The sequence below is a fragment of the Xyrauchen texanus genome, chromosome 7 (genome assembly GCF_025860055.1).
Source record: "Xyrauchen texanus isolate HMW12.3.18 chromosome 7, RBS_HiC_50CHRs, whole genome shotgun sequence".
In the NCBI taxonomy this organism is placed as follows: Eukaryota; Metazoa; Chordata; class Actinopteri; order Cypriniformes; family Catostomidae; genus Xyrauchen; species Xyrauchen texanus.
Window position 1 is genome coordinate 15,909,856 of NC_068282.1, and position 12,297 is coordinate 15,922,152.

The 12,297-nt window shown below is 38.9% G+C and overlaps 1 protein-coding gene across 1 annotated transcript in view; it reads left to right on the top strand.

Moving 5' to 3' along the window:
• LOC127646157 (glycoprotein-N-acetylgalactosamine 3-beta-galactosyltransferase 1-B) overlaps window positions 1-12,297 on the top strand; it is a 23,018-nt gene continuing 10,721 nt past the window's right edge. Inside the window, exon 1 of the mRNA XM_052129622.1 lies at window positions 1-230. The gene's annotated coding sequence lies outside the window, so the exon portion shown is untranslated. The remainder of the gene's footprint in view (window positions 231-12,297) is intronic.

Sequence of the window (12,297 nt, forward strand, 5' to 3'; positions counted from 1 at the left end):
CTTCCTTGTTTCCGGTTGACTGTATCAAACGGAATTTGCATGCGCTTAAGAAATAAGTCAGGAAATGATTTGGGCGCCGATGTACCAGGCTTGTCTGTCTGGAATTTGGATTTAAATGGAAAACTCTTTGCTTTAGTTTCATGCTAGCTGTCTGAGTTGGACTGAAATGGCCTCGGAATCAAACCCTGCAGTTTTTCCACACTTCTCTTAAGGCGGAAATCAAGTGTCTGGTAAGATTGAGGAAGAACAAGAAAAAAAGTGTCCTTTTGTTTTGATTGACGTTAATAGATTTATTTTCATTTTTACGTTATTATCTTAAATCAGCAAGGAACGATCAAGACAGTAATTTCTTGGGAAATTGAAACTGGTTGTATGATGAATTGCAAGTGTTACAGGTCCTAGCCATATAGGACCTGAGTGACAGATTAATGTTTGCCCGAGAAATCAGGAGAAAAGAAGAGAAGTCACAATTTAGTGGCTTTTCGCAGGCGTGACTTGTCAGCGTCTTTATTAAACTCATTTAATTAATTTTTTCCCTCTTAATATGAAAATATGTATTCTTAATAATAAATGCATATTCAAAAGATTTTTCACTCTGTAATATCACTTTCTTTACAACTTAACGGTATGTGAACAATCGTCGCATTTGTAATCACATATAGACACACACACACACACATATATATATATATATATATATAATTAAGCAATAATAATATTTATATTATTAAGCAATAATAATAATAATTTTGATTATATATTCTACCTCTATAATTCACTCAAATGCTTTAATATTAAACGACAACCCACAAAGTTAGCCATTTTTAGGGTCTCTTATGTGAACAATACAGACATATAACTGTGCAGGTTTAAGTATGTAAAACGTCTACAGGTGAAACTCGAAAAATTAGAATATCGTGCAAAAGTTCATTAATTTCAGTAATTCAACTTAAAAGGTGAAACTAATATATTATATAGACTCATTACAAGCAAAGTAAGATATTTCAAGCCTTTATTTGATATAATTTTGATGATTATGGCTTACAGCTTATGAAAACCCCAAATTCAGAATCTCAGAAAATTAGAATATTGTGAAAAGGTTCAGTATTGTAGGCTCAAAGTGTCACACTCTAATCAACTAAACACCTGCAAAGGGTTCCTGAGCCTTTAAATGGTCTCTCAGTCTGGTTCAGTTGAATTCACAATCATGGGGAAGACTGCTGACCTGACAGTTGTGCAGAAAACCATCATTGACACCCTCCACAAGGAGGGAAAGCCTCAAAAGGTAATTGCAAAAGAAGTTGGATGTTCTCAAAGTGCTGTATCAAAGCACATTAATAGAAAGTTAAGTGAAAGGGAAAAGTGTGGAAGAAAAAGGTGCACAAGCAGCAGGGATGACCGTAGCCTGGAGAGGATTGTCAGGAAAAGGCCATTCAAATGTGTGGGGGAGCTTCACAAGGAGTGGACTGAGGCTGGAGTTACTGCATCAAGAGCCACCACACACAGACGGTTTCTGGACATGGGCTTCAAATGTCAAACGTCTTACCTGGGCTAAAGAAAAAAAGAACTGGTCTGTTGCTCAGTGGTCCAAAGTCCTCTTTTCTGATGAGAGCAAATTTTGCATCTCATTTGGAAACCAAGGTCCCAGAGTCTGGAGGAAGAATGGAGAGGCACACAATCCAAGATGCTTGAAGTCCAGTGTGAAGTTTCCACAGTCTGTGTTGGTTTGGGGAGCCATGTCATCGGCTGGTGTTGGTCCACTGTGCTTTATTAAGTCCAGAGTCAACGCAGCCGTCTACCGGGATATTTTAGAGCACTTCATGCTTCCTTCAGCAGACAAGCTTTATGGAGATGCTGACTTCATTTTCCAGCAGGACTTGGCACCTGCCCACACTGCCAAAAGTACCAAAACCTGGTTCAATAACCATGGTATTACTGTGCTTGATTGGCCAGCAAACTCGCCTGACCTGAACCCCATAGAGAATCTATGGGGCATTGCCAAGAGAAAGATGAGAGACATGAGACCAAACAATGCAGAAGAGCTGAAGGCCGCTATTGAAGCATCTTGGTCTTCCATAACACCTCAGCAGTGCCACAGGCTGATAGCATCCATGCCACGCCGCATTGAGGCAGTAATTAATGCAAAAGGGGCCCAAACCAAGTACTGAGTACATATGCATGATTATACTTTTCAGAGGGCCGACATTTCTGTATTTAAAATCTTTTTTTTTTATTGATTTCATGTAGGCAAATTTTGCATCTCATTTGGAAACCAAGGTCCCAGAGTCTGGAGAAAGAGAGGAGAGTCACACAATCCAAGATGCTTGAAGTCCAGTGTGAAGTAGGGCTGCATCTAACGATTATTTTTGTTGTTGATTAATCTATCGATTATTTCTTCGATTAGTCGACTAATCTAACGATTATTTTTCCGATTAATCTAATGCATATTTTTGGGATTAGCCGATTTATCCATTGGCAAACTTTCCAATAAATAATAAGTACAACTTCTACATTAGTATTTCAAACTTTTATTAATTCATTTTCTGAATTTTTTTTTGTATCTGTCCCTATTCAAATAAACAATAAATAAATAAATAAATACACTAGATTACAGCCTAGGCTACTGTTAATATGTAAATATAACGTTATTGTTTGTTTTAAAGTCTACATTAGAGACATGCGTGGACGGATTTCTCCCTTAATAATTCCTAAAAAGTGGACATCTCTGTTATTATCAATGAAACTGACTGCACAATGAATCTTTCATTATATCGATTTGCCAGTATGCAGAATTCAGCACTGAACAAAAAGTCCATTTTGAGCGGTGAGGAGATTCCATCTTAAATGCTTCTGATTGGCCATTACGTTCAAGAAATCAACACATATGTCTGTGATTGGCTACATTGTTAAACGCTGCAAACATGTTATACATAGAAACGATTTACAGGCCAGGGTCTATCTATTTTGTTTTAGTTGTTCTTGTTGCTTTTGTGCAACAGATGAATGACAATTTATTTGTTTTGAGATGTTCAATTTATAGATTTCTATTTTGCGGGAGTCCCGCGAATCGTTTTATTCTCCACGAACCAGCACACACACGAGTGCATTACCGCCCAGCGCACTTCGGCCATCAGATCCGCGCCGCACTCTGTTGTGTTGGGTCCCGCGGAGTGCATGTCTCTAGTCTACATGTGCATACACAACTTTTAAAAACGGGCAATTTAAATGCACTGAAGGCTTCGTTGACAGATTTAAGTTGAAGTTATAAATGAAAGTCCATTTTATTGTCGCTGAATGGGCCAATAAATTACATCTGCACCGTTAGCAATTAACACTATTAACTAGCACACAAGCTGTAATAGCTGAAAAAGAAGGTATGACCGCAACAACAACTCCAAAAACTCACTGTAATAAAGCCTACTACTTACCCAGCTGGCTCGTCGTTTTGAGTTCGCAGAGTCACAGGATGTTTCCTTTTAAGATGCTCGTTCATAGCAGTTGTGCTGCCATGGTATGACATTTCCGCTTTGCATAGTTAACAAAGCACCTTTCTGTTCGGCTGTAGTTTAAAGTATTCCCATACTTTGGATGATCGTGGTCTGGCTTTATGTGATAAAGCCAGATTGTCATTTTCACCATGAGCTGGAGCAGAAGCCGCCATTACTCGATATTTAAACGTAAATAATGAATGTGACGCGTCGACGCATTTCATTCGTGTCGACGTATTTTCATAGTCGACGTAATCGATGACGTCGACGCGTCGTTGCGGCCCTAGTGTGAAGTTTCCACAGTCTGTGTTGGTTTGGGGGCCATGTCATCGGCTGGTGTTGGTCCACTGTGCTTTATTAAGTCCAGAGTCAACGCAGCCGTCTACCGGGATATTTTAGAGCACTTCATGCTTCCTTCAGCAGACAAGCTTTATGGAGATGCTGACTTCATTTTCCAGCAGGACTTGGCACCTGCCCACACTGCCAAAAGTACCAAAACCTGGTTCAATAACCATGGTATTACTGTGCTTGATTGGCCAGCAAACTCGCCTGACCTGAACCCCATAGAGAATCTATGGGGCATTGCCAAGAGAAAGATGAGAGACATGAGACCAAACAATGCAGAAGAGCTGAAGGCCGCTATTGAAGCATCTTGGTCTTCCATAACACCTCAGCAGTGCCACAGGCTGATAGCATCCATGCCACGCCGCATTGAGGCAGTAATTAATGCAAAAGGGGCCCAAACCAAGTACTGAGTACATATGCATGATTATACTTTTCAGAGGGCCGACATTTCTGTATTTAAAATCCTTTTTTTATTGATTTCATGTAATATTCTAATTTTCTGAGATTCTGAATTTGTGGTTTTCATAAGCTGTAAGCCATAATCATCAAAATTATATCAAATAAAGGCTTGAAATATCTTACTTTGCTTGTAATGAGTCTATATAATATATTAGTTTCACCTTTTAAGTTGAATTACTGAAATTAATGAACTTTTGCACGATATTCTAATTTTTCGAGTTTCACCTGTATGTAACCTTGGTTCCCTGAGAGGATAGGCGGTGGGCCGGACCTCGAAATTATGAATTTAATACTTACCTCACAGCTGTGTAAGTGTTTTTTTGCTGAGGTCATGTAATAAAATCGTATAAGTACTACAGACATTGTTTCCAACTTTGTTGTTTGCACATTTGACGCAAAATGTCCTTACAAACTCTTACTTTTTTAAACCGGCAAATAAGCAGGAGTACTAATCATAACGTTAGAAAACCTCCCGTTTCCTTGACAACCAATGTAAATAATGAACACAGATGACCAGGAAGCTGCGTTCTTGAAATTACAATTTTGCTGTAAATCATTAAAAATGTAAATTTAGTTCTGTAGTTCAGTAATACTGAGGTAAAAATGAGGTGTTTTATCCATTTAGCCTCAAATGTAAAAAGCCCTGTAACCCCCCTTTCCCAGACAAGTTGGGCAAAGATTGTTCAATGTACAAATTTATGGGTGAACCTGCAAACCACAGAGAGTACAGTAGCTGAAAAAGCCGTATTGGCATTTAACTTAAATTCCGAAGACGTCCAAGATGTGCCGGCTAATGTTGGATTTCACAGAGAATGCTACATGCTCTTCACCAAAAAGAACACATAAGAAGAGCAAGTAAGAACATAGAAAATGCAGTTAACAACAGTGAAGGTTTGTATCAAATGTATAATTTTTATATAAAACGTTTCATTTATATACGTTTAACCCCTTACTAGTCAGCTCCAATTTTGGCAAGTGATGCATTCATGACATCCCCAAAATTAAAAGGTTGCTGCTCAGAAGTCATTCTGAATATACACATAACCATCATATATTTAGAAAGCCAACCCTTGAGAGTTTACATTTCAAGACTCAAGAAATTAACCAGACTGTTATTAATATTGAGATATATAAGCTCAAACATAGAAACAAAAACAACAAATATTAAGAATATATTTATAAAATGTATAAAAATATTATGTGAATTTAGGATTGCAACTTATAACCACAACTAAAACATGGGGATTTTTTAAAGACAATCATCCCAAGACATCCTATTCAATATTCTATAATAAAATCAACTAATAGAATATTCGAAAATCGTGACTCATCCCTAATTAATATAGTATTTCTGTGCAAGTGGATGACATGACAAGTAGCAAAAGGCAGTGCAATATGTGTGTAAGTGGGGTCAAATGTTCATAGCAAATTTAAAAATAAAAAAATAAACCAATGTAGCAGCATCATAGTGTAAACTACCAGTGTATTTGTGCAAGAGTCAATCAGCTGCCCTTAGGTTATTGGAGGGTGGGGGTGGAAGGAAGAGGCTCTCTATGATTCCCCTATAGAAAGTTAAGAGGATGGATTTGTGGGAGATGAGCCTTCCTCAACTGTGGGAGGAAGTGCAGAGGTTTTTGGACTTTCTTGGCCAGGTTCTGTTGGTGGTGTCGATAGATCAAGATGGGTCATCTGTGATGTGGATACTAAGCAACTCCGTGATCTTGACCTGCTCCATTCATGGTGCTGTTGATGTGATGATTGTCAACGATCACCTCTGTAGTCATTTGGTTGTGGAGAGATATGATCAGAGGTGGGCACAAATACATCAAAAACTATTTTGTTACAAAATACAAATACTGGCTCATGAAATGTAACAAAATAAAATACAAAATATTGATGTGAAAAATGTATTTAAATAAAATACAAGTAATTAGTATTTTGAAAATACCAAAATACTCCCACAATAATCTTAAGTCTTTTTTTTTTACTGAAAGATCAATAACACAAATATGAGAAATGTGTAAATTCAAAATGGCGAAGTAGCAAAATAAAAAAGTATGGGCATTTCACTAAATCTCTACAGGGCCTGAAAGGTCAATAACAGAAATAGTAGCAATAACACAACTATGCTACAAAAGAGAAAACTAAACCATTGTCATTTAGGCTAGTTGTTTTTAAGTACAACCAACTTCTCCAATAATTCAGGAGTTAATCCCCTTCTATGAGGGCTGTAGACCATGCCTGCAAAAGAAAAGAGACGCTCAACTGGGGCTGATGATGGCAGAGTGGTGTTGAATCTCACGAAGAGCAGCTTGATTAGTGGATACTGAGTCCAGTGAAGCCAGGTCCTTTCTGGGGTCCTCCAGGAAGTGAAGGGTCTCTAACTCTGCTTTGCTGTGGCTTGGTAAGACCTCTCTGTCCATCTGGTTGTCGATTCCTGTTGAGAGTGAAGACAATAGAATCAGAAAAAACAAACATTGTTATTCATATACTTTCATACACAAGGTAACAATATGACATATGAATAACTTCTCATTTAATGATTAACACCTGAAATTGCTGTTTGCTACAAGCCTTCTGAAGTGGATACATTTTCTCCTTACCTTGATCAGAAAAGACAAAGAATTCATCTTCATTCTCCTCAGTGGTGCTTGAGCTTGTTGCTGCAGCATCACACTCTGACAGAAGACCAAGCTCTTCAGCTGCGTGCAGAATGAGTTGATGTATCCTCTTCTTCTCACATGTTAGTCTCAAAGGCAACCACCTCATCTTGAAAAATGGATGTGTTACTGTAGCAAGGATGGCTTCGTTTACATCCGTCTTCAGCTGCAGGAAGTTGCTGAACCTCCTCTCAAAGCCAGCTAAGGTAGCTTGCAAAATGTGTGAGCAGTACCACAGGTTTGAAGCTTGCAGGTCTTGCAATTTAGCTTGGACAGCAAAGAGAGTCGGTAAAAGATCTATCGAAATGGCAATAGGCTTCAACACTCTGCAATATTCCTCAATGAAGTCAAGTTCCTCTTCTCTGAATAATGGAAGTTGCAAGGCAGTCATGATCTCAGGAAGCTTCTCACGAAGACATGCCAACTGACTCAAGCAGTCATACAGAGAATTCCACCTGCAAATGCAGGGTGTCTTGAGTTGCTGGTCAATCAGTTGGCTTAGCATCTCAGCACTCTTTGGTCTGCCAGATGCAGTCCATAGGGCTGAGCACTTTGCCATGGTTGAGTGATTAAGTCTAGAGAGAGTTGGATTCTCTTTGATTGATTGCTTAGCATCAGTTGTTGAGACCAAACTCAGTGTGTGTGTGGCACACCTGATGTGAGGTGGTAAAATGATAGAACACCCTGACGTTTCTTCTTCTTCGGGATCTATGATGACGTAGGACAGATCACGTTCCTGCTCTTCAATTTCATCTTGTCCATCCGATACTACACAGATATTGAACTCTTCAAACGCCTTTACGAAGTTGGAGGCATTATCAGTAACTGTAGCCACAATCATTTCTGTAGTCAGTCCATACTCTGTGTGAATTTCCTCCAAAAGCTCTGCTATACGGCTGTATGTATGAGGGCTGGGAAAGCGTCTGCACGCAAGAGCAGCTGATTCTCTTTTAAGTGTATCTCTATGTATCCAGTGTACAGTTACACCCATATAACTGGTCTTTTTTGTTGACCAGATATCAGCAGTTGTACAAACATGCTTTAAGTTTTTAAGTGTCTCCTTCAGGTTTGTTGTCTTTGCAGTAAATTCATCATCAATTCGTCTTCGGAGAGTTCTTCTGGACATGACACCAGCACTTGGGCAAAGTCCCTGCACTAAGTCTGTAAATTCTTTCTGTTCAACTGTGGCTAATGGGTACATTCCTTTGACAATAAAGGATGTCACAAGGGAGTCAATTTTACTTTGTGGTACTGATAGGCCAACGTGACCAAACAGAGTAGTCTGTGTCAACGATGTTTTGGCTCTCTTTTGTTGTCCACTGGTACATTCCTTTTTGTAATCGTCAAATTCCCTTAATTTCTCAGGATGCTTTCGTCTCAAATGTGTCTTAAAGTTTGATGTTGCTTGATGCGAGCCACATATGATTGCTTTTTTGGTTGTGCACAGCTGACACTCAGCTTCTATCTTTCCACTTGGAATTTGAGATACTATTTTGAAGAATGTCCCATCCAATATGGCACACTTTATCCCTGTGGTACCTTCATCTGTTGCTGTATCATCCTGGCACAGTTCTGATGGGTTGTGATCTTCACTCATCTCGGATGTCTTGCATTTCAAACTAAATGGTAAAAAATATTATTGTTAGATTATCAGTTGCAATTTACAGCCATAACTCAAATTACTACACACCAAAGAATAAGCTCTATTAATAAAACATTTAGCCAGAATGAAATCTATTCACTTTAAATCAATTACTTCTTCATAATTAATACAGGAAAATGCACACCATATTGCTTTACTGAATGTACATTAAATTAATGCCTTTATGCCTACTACAGTAGGCCTATAGCCTGACCTTTAAAATAGATTTTGAGAGTGGTATATATATTATTCTCCGAGACCCCTACCTCACTAGGTATTCAGCTCATTAGCTCAGATCAGTGGAGAACTAACGTTACTGCAGAAAATGTTGGGGATAGGCTAGTACCCCAGGGGAAAAAAATAACAGACCGAGAATTTTCAGTAACAAAATAAAAATAAAATTTTAATCATAATATATATGATTAATCAGATTAATCATAATATGTGTGGGTTTGTTTTACACACGAGACTCTAACTGCCCTGACCGCGTATGCCTTTTCCATAGTAGAATCGCGCTGCGTCTGCAATTACTGAAAAACAATAAGATTGATGATTATTTTATATTTAATATTTATACAATATTTCTCATATGTAATAAGTTTAAAAACGTGTAAAAACTGCAGATGGATGTTATATTGTGAACGCTTGCTTAGCATGGAGATTTCAGTGGAGTTACGACAGACGCGCTGTTTCATATAGGTAGGGCCTATGATGTCCTTTTATGAATGACAACAGTGCATTGATCTCATAAGGCACAATTATTTTCTCTATAATGCCGTTCAGTGTGCAATATGTGTGTGTGTGTGTAGACTGTATATTTTTCACAAAACACTTTACCTTAAAGCCGCTTTTAAGACGAGCAGCGCCACGTCTTCTCCAGTGTTCAAAACTCATTCACTTCTTGGAGGGAGCCCGGGCTACAGGGTGTCACGTGATTTTCGTGCATCTAACCTGGACATTGCCTTTGCCAACAACATCAGACCGAAAATGTGGCAAAATCTTTTACTATGGTGATTTTTCTTAAGTATTTAAGTATTTGAAATACTCTAAATACACTCCCTCAAAATATTTTGTTACAAACTACATTTTATTTTTTTCCACACCTGCAAAATACAAATTACAAAATACACTAAAGTAATTAAATACGTATTTAAAATACATTTAATTGAAATACTGCCCATGTCTGGATATGATGTTGTCCTGTCCGTGTCTGTGTGTTAGATAAACAACTGAATTATATTCAGATAAATAAACACAGAAAGCACACATTAGTAGATAATTTTAAATCACATTTTTCATCTTGACTTTTGTATTAAGATGCTAACCATCTTAAACGAGCTTGACAAGACTACTGCAGTTCTGACTACAAATAATTTTGTTAAATAGCTCAAAAACAGCCATCTTTAAATACAATATTTTTCCACCATATGTGCATACCATGCACAGAATTGTGTCATTGTATAAACTGTGACAATCAACCATAAATGGCTTATATAACTCCATGACTACCACTATAAAGTTGATTTGAAATAATTTCTTTGTTTTGCTTTGCACTCTTTTTAGCTGATAATTAGTCTAGCTTACTTGTAGCCTAGGTAGCTTGCTATAAACCAATCCAACCTTGACATACCTGTCAAGTTATTTCCTACTGTCTTCCCGTTTAAATATTTACCCGTAATTATCCCGTATTTGAATAATCTTTGCTTAGTTCATTGTGTATGTACCAAATGATTTGGATTAGCCTAAGCAACATACCGTTAGACCTAGCTTTACTGCTCCACTACCAACATTCTTTCCTGGCTACTGTTCTCATCAACGACAACGCATATATTCACGACGAAGTATAGCTTGCAGTCTTAAATACAACTTATATGAAAAGCATTAAGATATAGGGGTGTATAATCATTGTAAAACAAATCTTACCTTGACGTTGTCTTGCTGAGACACGCCGGTCTCTCCAGGTTGGGTTGTGTAGACTCATTTGGCTTCAGACTGACGCGAGTCACGCGACGCCGGTTCAACGAATAACGTGATTGGCCAAATCAATTCAACAAGGTAACAACACAAGCGTTGATTGGATCTCACTCCGGCCAACGTTTGTGATCAGCTAGCGAAATTAAATCTATTTTTATACTTTAATGTGCAACAATTGGCGTTGGAAACAATCGGTAATCTTTTTGTGAATTATTCATACAGACAAATAAAACAAATGAGCCAGACAGCTGCTGGGTAACTATCAAATCAAAAACTAAACGAGATAGACGGACTCGGCCCACCGCCTAGGAAGGGAACGAGACATTGCATCCTAATGCATATGAGGCCCTTCCACAGGACCTAGTTGAAACCTCTCTACAATAATGCCAATGTTCTAATATTGGCTATGGTGTTTGAGCCCCACCTTTTTAAAGCGCAAAGCTGTCTGCTATAAAAGCAGGTGGGCAAACATCATTCCTCCGAATTTTCTGACTAATGGACAAAGAGCGCATCGCTCGCCCTCAGAAGAACTCTGAGTCTTGTAGTGCAGCCAGCATACATAATGTCTGAATATATAAGCAAAAAATATTATTATTATATTTACGAGACATTCTATTACAACTCCGTACACTTGACGTTGCATGCTAACACATATGGGGAACAGAATCCCATCACACCGCATTACACGACAAAACCTTCCAGAGGAAACATGACACCACAGTCCTGTTGGGCGGCGACCGACACGAGTATACCGCAAGTGATTGTCCCTCATGTTGGGCCAGGAGGGAAGCACTCAGAATGAATATATGAACTATAGTCATATAGTATGAATTAACACCTTCACAAACCCAGGCGGGAAGGGAGTTTATTTATAATGATAGTGCTTGTGACTTATGGTAAATTACAACAGCCTGAATGCAGGTGGTTGTGTAAAATGATGGGGAGCCCGTACTTAAGGGGAGGGGCATAATTATGTTTGGCAAACAAAATATCAAGTGCTTTAATCAGAAAGTGACAGACTTGTGAAAAGAGAGACTTTACGTCTAGGTTGAAAAACCTTGCGATTGTGTTTTGAGAAGACCATCCTGCTGCAAAACATATGTCTTTCATAGACACACCGTTCGTCCATGCCTCTAGTTGAGTGTACTTTAACACCAATTGGACAAATATTACCCTGCGACTCATAAGCCAGGGCAATCACATCAACAATCCAGTGAGAAAGTCTTCGCTTGGAGACGGCAATTCCTTTCGTGCTACCTCCATAGCACACAAAGAGCTGATCAGACCGTCTGAACTTGTGGGCGCGCTCTGTTCAGGGGCCACACATGCAGGTTCCACAGCTTTGGCTGGGGATGCCAGATTGTGCTTTGCGCCTGAGAGAGGAGATCTCTCCTCAGCGATAGAGCTGTATAACAGCTCTATAATTTCCAGAAACCATGACTGATTGGGCTATTTCGGCACAATTAACAGAACTGTTTCCATGTCCACTCTGACTTTGCTGATGACCGAGTGGAGGTGCTCCTGTGGAAGCACATACTTGTGTTTCGCCTGCTATACGTGGGCCAGCGTGTCATGGCTACATGCAGTATATACGCCACTACTGATGTGTTGTCCCAACGAATCAGAATGTGGTGATTCACAATATCGGAATGAAAAGCTCTCAAAGCTAGAAAGACAGCTAGTAGCTCTAGGTGGTTGACATGTCACAGCCGTTTCGCACCTGTTTCCA